Source organism: Schistosoma mansoni, chromosome 1 (genome assembly GCF_000237925.1).
Source record: "Schistosoma mansoni strain Puerto Rico chromosome 1, complete genome".
In the NCBI taxonomy this organism is placed as follows: Eukaryota; Metazoa; Platyhelminthes; class Trematoda; order Strigeidida; family Schistosomatidae; genus Schistosoma; species Schistosoma mansoni.
Window position 1 is genome coordinate 41,019,645 of NC_031495.1, and position 10,304 is coordinate 41,029,948.

Sequence of the window (10,304 nt, forward strand, 5' to 3'; positions counted from 1 at the left end):
GGACGGCCGTTTCGTCCTATTATGGGACTCCTCAGCAGGCGCATCCATGATCCCGCCTCGCAAGATTCAAACCTGGGACCTATGAGTTTCGCGCGCGAGCGCTTAACCACTAGACCACTGAGCCGGCATCCAACGGTGTTAATGTCTAACTTCAACCGATCCATAATAGGACAAAACGGCCGTCCAATGCTTCTAGGTTTTCCATTGTGGTCTAGCTTCAATTGATTCATGATCTAAACTATTAAAATTACTATAATATCCACAAAACCTCTTCTGATAATAATCTTGTATTAGGTTGAAAATATTTTTAAGAATATTTTAACGCGAAATTAATCATATTTTGCGTTTCCAATTAAATACAAATGAATTTTTTTCTACGTGTTAAAAGTTTTTTTTCTACTATGAATAAAATTTTTAATCAAGATCATTACACTACTCATTTATTTATTGTTTATAACACTTCAAAAAAATATCTACACTTGAATAAAAGAATGATTAGATTAGATTTACAAAACTCATTAATAATCTAATGTATTTAAAGTTGTGCTTTTTTTCTGTTCACCTTTTATTCCCGGTATTTTTTTCCTCTATTAAAAAAACAAAGTGAAAAAACTGTAAACAATTTAAATTCATTGATATGAAAACATATTTTAATAATAATAATATTGGGATACTTGATTTTTATTTTCCAATATTCTAACTACTATAAATATTTTATGTGTTATTTTGTTTTACAACCCAATTTAAAATACATAACCTGATGACCACTCATCATTAATTAGTATTAATGGTAATGATAGTAACCACCCTAGAAACTTGTACACAAATCTATTTATTAAATATGTGAATATGGTAGGAAAAAATAGGGGAAAAACTTTGAGTGACATATTAATACTTGATCATAATTTTCAAAAATAAAATTTTTTTTAAATATTTCCTCTGCTATGTTTATTTACACTACATCAATGTTTTCTTTCAGAAATATTTGTGTGTATGCACAAGTAAGAGAGAGGGGGGAACAGTTAAAAAAGATTACTAGTCAAACCTGACTTTTGGACAACACTGTCATTTATAATCAGGAGATTTTAAATATACCACTGAATCATCTGATGTAACTTCATTAAAGTAATTTATAAAACTACTGAACTGTTCACTTACTTTTTTCTCTAACTATCTATCATATTCTACTAAATAATTAAAGGTTATTAAGTCCAATTGGTGTACATTGATCATTGAACCAAAAATGGTAAACTCCTTATGATTATTTCAAATGATAAGTTTTATTTATTTCATAATATATTTCTGCGCTTTTGACAGTTTGTCAAATAATTTGTGACTGACCTAAATACATTTTTTTTTTTTTTTAATGACCTTAGAAGAAAGTCGTACACTCGATTGACTGACATATGAAGTATTACTCTCTGTTTTATTCTTGTGAATTAATCCAGTAGTCTATTCTATAATGAAATATTTACTTATGTCACTAGGATATCAATCAATTATTAAGAAGCTGTATGTATCATTTCATTTTAATATTAAAAATTAATATATAAACGTTAATTTGTGCAAATAAATAGAATTATTGGGTAAATGCTTGACATAGCCCTTTAATTTGTTTTTACCTGATATAAACTGTAAAAATTTAGATTAAAATAAGTGTTTTATGCACATTATGAAAATGTCGACCTAACATTACAAATGTTACAAGCAAAGATGGATAGTGGCTAACAGTGGAATCCAGGACAGGCGTTTCGTCTATTTGGGGCTCGTCAGCTGGATTTACCTGCATATCATTGCGGTACAAGTAAATCCATATTGTAGTAATTAAATTTTTGTGATGAGTGATTGAATGAAATCATCAGAAACCTATAAACTAAGGTCCCATTTTATTTAGCTCCTATCAGCAAAGAATATCCAGATTCTTCGGAAAACTGATGAGCCTGGTAAGGTTCTGACCGATATCATTTATTGTCACAACCAGAACGTTACCACTAGGTTGTTTGGGCAGCGGTTCTCCTCTTGGAGAGCTGAGATCTTCACAATTTACCATTGGAGATAGCGTCATGACGGATTATTGTTTGGTTTATTTGCTTACTGAACTTGAGAAACTCAGGACTTCTCGATTGATTAGTTAAACTTGTTTATCAGAATAAAAATACTGTCATTTATCTGTTTCATACAGTAAGAATAAGAAATTTTGAAATAAAGGATGTATTTCCATCAACAACAACAACTTAGCTACTGAAATCATTTATAAGTAGTTCCACTTTGTGTGAATTTGGGTTTCATTTCACTTATTTGTGAGTATAGAAATGGAGTTGGATTCCATGTTTTTACTTAAACAAAGTCTGTGTGTTCTCATGAAAAACGTTGCACTCCCACCCTACTCAAACATAGAGCAACTGTCTGAAAGTAAAACGACATTATACATCTTCAAATCCATATAATAATTTAAAAATACTCGTAAAAGCATGTACATTGAAAGAACAGAAAAATGGATATTTACACCTTTTGTTAAGAACATTCACACAAACCTGTAGCCTCATATTCCAACAACACGCCACTATTAGATACTTAACTGTTAGGATATTCACAAGAATATCCCAAAAATTATCTCGAATGTAAAATGGTATGTTTTCAGACTCTTCACATAATTCGCATGTTATTTCCTATTGGCCATTATTTACAGTGTCCTAACTATGACTTCCATGTGTCGTTTCCCTATTGGTCAATTTTGAGTCGTCCTAATTATAACCTTTACGTGTCCTTCCTTTCCATTGGTTGCTGATAATAGTCATCGTAACTGTATAAATATGCCTTGTCTGTAAACCATTTTTGTTCTGCTGCTGACCCCATAAACAATTCTCATTTAACGGCTGTGTTCTGATTTATTGGAGTTGGGAAACAGTATTGGGGTCGAACTAGGATATCTGAATTTGGTCAATCGGTAGAATTTCGCGTAGTCCTATCGCAATACGCTATATTTCGCATTATAACAATTTGGCGACGGAGATTTTGCAAACAAGTTGCTGACTAGCTATGGATCCAGTTAAATTAGAAGAATTGTTCAAGCAACAGCTGAAGCTGATGGAGATGCTTACTCAGACGCAGATCTCTTCCCGAGTCTCATGTACACCAACAATCCCTCAATCAGTCGACGGTATTACCAGTAGTATTTCAGAGTTTCTTTATGATCCTGATGCCAATATTACATTTGATACCTGGTTCAGACGTTATGAAGATCTTTTTAAAGTCGACCTTGCTGACAGAGATGATTCGTGGAAGGTGCGTCTTCTCCTTCGAAAACTTGGTCCATCAGAGCTTGATAAATATTGCAACTACATTCTACCGCAGAACCCACGAGACCGTTCCTTCGATGCCACTGTTCAAACTCTCAGCCAACTTTTTGGTGACCATCTTTCACTTTTCAATACTCGCTATCGCTGTTTAAAACTGGTCATGAACGAGTCCGATGACTTCCTAACCCATGTTGGCATTGTCAACCGTGAGTGCGAACGGTTCAAGCTCAAATCCCTTACCGACGACCAATTCAAATCCCTCGTATTCATATGTAGTCTTCAGTCACCCAAATTCTCCGACATCAGAACTCGATTGCTGAACCGCCTTGAACAAGACCCTACGCTGACACTTAATGCAATCGCCGACGAGTATCAACGCATTGTCAACCTGCAGCGTGACACCACTTTGGTCCAATCTGGGGGCCAGGGTGGTTGCGAAGTTCACGCTGTCCAACGTCAGAACAAATCTCCGAGATCAACAACCTGTGGTCCTACGAAAGCCAATGCTCCTTCTTTCTCTAATCACTCCAGACCGGTTCACAAGAAGCCCCCCTCTCCATGTTGGCACTGTGGAGCCTGGCATTATGTGAAATTTTGTCCATTCAAACAGCAGCTGTGCGATCGCTGTCATAAAGTTGGTCACAAAAGCGGTTTTTGTCAATCCCATCGACCCAATAGTCGTCGAAATGCACAGACGCAACGTCGTTATACTAAAAAGCAGCTTCCCTCATCAAGGAGTTTAGCAGCAGTCTTTCACACTCATGCCGCCACGCGACGCAAATTTCTAACCCTCTCAATCAATGGTCAGCCAGTTCGATTGCAGTTGGACACTGCATCAGATATCACTATTCTGTCAAAAGAAACTTGGCGAACCTTGGGTCAACCTCCCATCAAACCATCTTCGCAGACAGCCGTTAGTGCATGTGGTGGTCATCTCCGCCTTCATGGTGAACTTAACTGCTGTATTTCGTTCAGAGGTACAACCTTCAATGGTACGTGCTACATCACCAAATCCCCTCTCAATCTTCTGGGTTTAGATTGGTTCGAAGAACTTGGTCTTGCCAATCTTCCTATCAGCACTATCTGTAATCAAGTACAAACTCCTGCTACTACACAACAGCATGCTACAGACCTCCAAAATCGATTCATCGAACTCCTCCAGCCTGGTTGGAAGCTACGAACAATCCATAGTGCGATGGCACCCAGGCGAGTAACCCGGCAGAATCCCCGAATGCAGAACACTAGAATTCCCCACAAAGTTGGTGCGAAAGTGTATGTTCGGGACTATAGACATGGGTATGATAGATGGATAGAGGGTGAAGTCGCAAAGAGACAGGGGAAGGTCATGTATGAGGTCAGAGTAAACCAAGAAATCTGGACCAGGCATCATAATCAACTACGGCCAAGAGATGCCAAAGAAAAAGTTGGAATTATTAACCGAGTTCCCCTCGACTTACTGCTAGATACTTTTCAACTTCCGCCGATGCCTACAACGGAGGCAACTGAGTCGTCTAACCAAGCAGAACATTCTTCAGGTTCTTCGTCGTTACCTCGAAGGAGGTCAAAGCGCAAACGAAGAAAACCAAAGAACTGTCAGGTAAACCCACGATTGCGTCGCTATTAATTTTTTCCAAGGGGAGGTGTTAGGATATTCACAAGAATATCCCAAAAATTATCTCGAATGTAAAATGGTATGTTTTCAGACTCTTCACATAATTCGCATGTTATTTCCTATTGGCCATTATTTACAGTGTCCTAACTATGACTTCCATGTGTCGTTTCCCTATTGGTCAATTTTGAGTCGTCCTAATTATAACCTTTACGTGTCCTTCCTTTCCATTGGTTACTGATAATAGTCATCGTAACTGTATAAATATGCCTTGTCTGTAAACCATTTTTGTTCTGCTGCTGACCCCATAAACAATTCTCATTTAACGGCTGTGTTCTGATTTATTGGAGTTGGGAAACAGTATTGGGGTCGAACTAGGATATCTGAATTTGGTCAATCGGTAGAATTTCGCGTAGTCCTATCGCAATACGCTATATTTCGCATTATAACATTAACACAATGTCGACGCAATAAACTCATCCAAGGTGTTTAACCAACAATCCAACCTTAGTGTAGTAATAATAGTAGAAGCCAATGAAATTATAAATCATGAATCTGATCTCTGGTTTGAAAAAAGTCAGTGGTTAGTCTTCATCAACTTTTGGGACAGAAGCAAACAGATATTTTAACCTTTTTTCCCTCAGTTAACTACAGTGCCAGTCTGGTTAGTATAACTCAGAAGTTTGTCTCTTTCTCTGTAAACCTCCTATATTTTTCAGTCTTCATTAATAGGGATAGAAGATCTATCGACCTATATTGATCCTTACACTTTATAAGACTGTGGAGGTCCAATCTCGTTTTGAATATATCAACAGAAGGTGCTGATATTACGTGTTCTGGTAGAGGATTACGGTAATTCGCTGCTCGGTGCGAGAAACGAGACTCCAGACGTAGACGATTTGATCTCGGTTTCTGAAATTTCTTTAAATGTCCTCCCAAATGGTCAGTCCTAAACAGAAGGAGGAGATAAGACATATTATTACCAAGGTTATCGTTCAGTACAATGTTAGATCACCTCATAATCTGAGGTATGATAACAGAAATAAGTTGAGGTGTTCCAGTCTGTCTTCACTAGATAGGCCAGATAGACCTTTTCCCATTTTAGTCCCTCGGCGTGGGACTGGTTCCAGCATACCCGTCTCATGCTTGAATTCCCTATTCCAAATGCAGGCTCACGAAAGTCGGGTATAAAACGCTCAATATTTCTTAGTCCGAGTGCTGGGAAGACCTACGAATAGGCTATAATAACATAAAGCCTTTGGCAGCAGCCTTGCAGTTGCTCGTAATTTTGAGGTCGCTGCTTATCATGACTTCGAAATCTTTATGGTCCATTACTTTGGATAAAAAAAACTCCATGTATTGCGTAGTGATATGGATCATCATAATTATTCAATTGCATCACCACACTTATTAGAATTCACTTCTAGTGACCATCCGCCCATCCATGCACCAATGAATTGAGATTATCCTGTAATACTATTCTATCTTACATGCTGTATATGGATCTCCAAATCTCTATGTCATAGGTGAAGAGTAGAGTGGGTGACTTAGCTACAGTCGATAATTCACTTACATAAAGTAAGAAGAGAAGGGGACCAAGGACTGTGTTCTGGGGAACTCCACGTTTTATAGGTTCCCACGCTGAGAGAGCTCAATTTACCCTTACCCTGTCTCCTATCACTGAGAAAGTCACTTATTCAGTCTATGGGTTCATAATGGATTCCAAAACTTTCCAGTTTTAATCTAAAACCAGAATGGAAGACCTTGTCAAAGGCTTTACTTAGATCTATAAAACTACATCTACAAGAATATTTCGATCTTTTGCTGTAGCCCCATCTTCTCTTACAGTGAGTAGATTTGTCAAGCACTATAGGCCTTTCCGAAAACCATGTTGTTCACTAGATAAAAGATTATACTCTTCCACATAGTTTATAACAGCCATCCGGATAATCTTCTCCATCAGTTTGACAATTGCACTGGTTGGACTTACAGGCTTATAGTTGCTAACTAATTCACTGCTCCCCGCCTTATACACCGAACTAATTATTGCGTTTTTCCAGTCTCTTGGTAGTCTGGACCGTCGCAGAGAAATATTAGACAACATGGCTATAGGTTCAGCAATTACATCCGACAGGGCTTTCATGATCCTAAGACGAATATCGTCAGGACCACTGGACTTCTAAGGTTTGAGATGTTGAAGTAGACTTAGGACAGTACCTTTCTCAATAACTTCAGGATCCATCGACAAGCCGCCTCAAACACAATTAATCGTTGTATTACATCATGAAATTATCATAGAAGCTCTAAAACTATCAACTTAAACAATTATAAAGAATCCTTACTAAATAACTCATTCGGTATTGAAGGGTTATTCAATTTTTAATTTTTACTTTAACTAAACTTATTAGCCTGTATGTAGCTGAAAAGAAAGCAATGAAATACAGTAGATCCATCTTATTTTTCAAATAATATCGTACTTACTCCGTTTAAACTTGTAAAAGGAATCAACTGAATAAAATCTATCCTTCTTGCTGTAATAAAAGTAAATTCATATATTAAATTCTGACTTCAAATAGCTACAGGAATTGAACCTATATTAATTGTTGCTTTGGTTGTTAGAAGGGGCACCGGCCTCGTCACTTCTAAAGAATCTCAGCTTTCACCATGAGGCGTAATAATTCTCCCTTCAACTCCTAGGACAGAGTTTAAATGGTTTGAATTGTTTATTCTAGTTAGCGTTATTTAGCAAGGTTGTTTTCGGTGGGATGAGGTTGCTGACCGCATACCCAATCCTCCCCCTTTATCCGTGCTTGGGACTGGCAGTAACCGGAGTAAAGGAGGAGACAATGGAGGCGGATAGGATATGCATTACGGAAATAATCAAACTACATCACGAGGCAGGTGTTAACTTGGAACTCTGAAAGGAAATGAAAAAGAGGAATGCCAAAGAACACATTACGTTAGGAATCGGAAACAGGTATCAGAAGAATGAACAGAAACTGGAAACAACTGTAAAGGATTATCCAGGACAGAGTTTGTTGGAGAATGCTAGTGGGCAGTCTATACTCTTCCATGAGGGGCAACAGTTGTAAGTAAGAAGTACAAAAATTGAAATTCTCCGGTGTTCTCTATGTTAATTTTTGAGCTTTACTACGGTGGTGTGATAATCAATAAGAAATGTATAATTTTATTTCGTATTTTTTTGCTCTATATTTATCGAGAAAATCACGAAAAAATATAGATCGTAAAGTAGTTCATATTTATCGATCTATTGATTTACATGTTATACCTTTAGAAATTATTCATTTTAACGTCGGTATACTAGTCACCAGACTAAATTTTTACGTCATGTTTTTTTTACTTTACTTGTAGAGTTTAATCTCCAGCTTCGGAGAAAGATTAGGAATCCATTTACAACTCCATCTATTTAGAAGAAACAGACACTCAAATTTATCTTGATTCATATATCCATATGGTTATCATTGACCTATAAGACTCATTTTCGTAATTATTAGTGTATAGTGCAATAAGAATCGTCTTGATAGCATAGCAGTAATTGGTTAAGTCAGTTTCTTATTAAACATATACTACATACATGTAAATCTGAACGCTGTATTTAATTTTCAATTGCATACTCTTATCATCTGTTAAATAGTGAAAGGAATCATGAATGAGTCAACTGAATAAACTTAATCGATAGTTCGCATAAGAGGACAATCTATGAGATATCGAAAAATCATTTGTAATAATCTCACCATAAGCTGATTTTGTGTGCTACGTGATATCGGTTTGATTTTAATCATATGAAAATCCTGAATACACCTTAGAACATAAAACAATTTTAAATGGTAACTAAGATGTCGTCCAAATTTAATCGATATGATATATGATCGCCTTCAAAATATAAATAAATGCCAGAATTATTAACTCGCTGAAAGAAAATCATCTGTTTGAGAGTGATAAGCTAGGATATGAACTTCTCAAATTTCTTATGGAGCCCTATAATTTGTATCATAAATGAGATGGTAACTAATAAAATGACGTAAGATGAGATATAGTATTTTGTGAATTAAACAACGTTCAAAAAGCTATTAATCTTTGAATTCACATTCAATAACTGAAAGACAATGATGTGAAATTTCAAACGGAATAAGAAACAGTTATTAAGTGTTATTTGTTTTCAATGGTTCTTTGACTGGAATCAGTTTATGAATAAATTGCTTTGAAAATAATATAACTACCTCCAAACAATCTATACACTTTTAATGTAATGGGATTATGGTGACGTATTTTTAACATATTCTGGTATATATTTACAATGATAGCGAGATAGTATTGTATAGGATATGAACTATCTTTATCCCACCAATCTATCATAATTATTCACTTAGTATTGTTTGTTTGAATCTTCCCATTGATGTTTAGGACTGAAACTGGTCAGTCTCTGATTGGCATATGTGCATACTGTGCGTATTGCCTTGACATAGCCTAAATTCATAAGCATTGTAAACAAAGATGGATAATGGCTAGCAGTGGAATCCAGGACCCCTATCCCTTCCATGGCCGGATATAACTTAACAAATGGCATCACTATTTTTATTTAAATTTTATTTTTAATTTTGCTATCATTAGCATTATTTTCACATCCCTTATTTGTTTGTAATTTTCCGCCTCTTACCGTTTGTATTCTTCACTATCTAATTATTTACATACTTCTTATTACGTAACGATTTTAACGTTTTGTGATCACCATTCTAAGTCTATTTACCCACGTTTGATCTCCTATTTCCAGTGTTTAACTATTGATAAGACTTTTGTTATCATAAGTAACTACGGACACTACGGATCATCGTTGAACAATCAGTTGAGTGGAACTCATCACTATACGTCAACTTTATCGACTATGAGAAGGCGTTTGACAGCGTGGACAGGAGAACATTATGGAAACTTCTTCGACACTATGGAGTTCCTGAAAACATTGTCAACATTATCCAAAACTCATACGATGGACTACAGTACAAAGTCATGCATGGAGGACAGCTGACAGATGCATTTCCAGTAAGGACCGGAGTCAGACAAGGCTGTCTACTCTCCCCATTCCTCTTCCTTCTAGTGATTGACTGGATTATGAAGAATTCGACATCTGAAAGGAAATACGGAATACAATGGACTTCTCAGGATCAATTAGATGATTTGGACTTCACAGATGACCTAGCCCTCCTCTCTCATACACACGAACAAATGCAGATGAAGACAGCAAATGTAGCAGCAGCCTCCGCATCGATAGGCCTCCACATTCACAAAGGAAAAAACAAGATTCTCAAATACAGTACGGAGAACACCAACCCAATCACACTTCATGGCGAAACTCTGGAAGAGGTGTAAACATTCAAGTA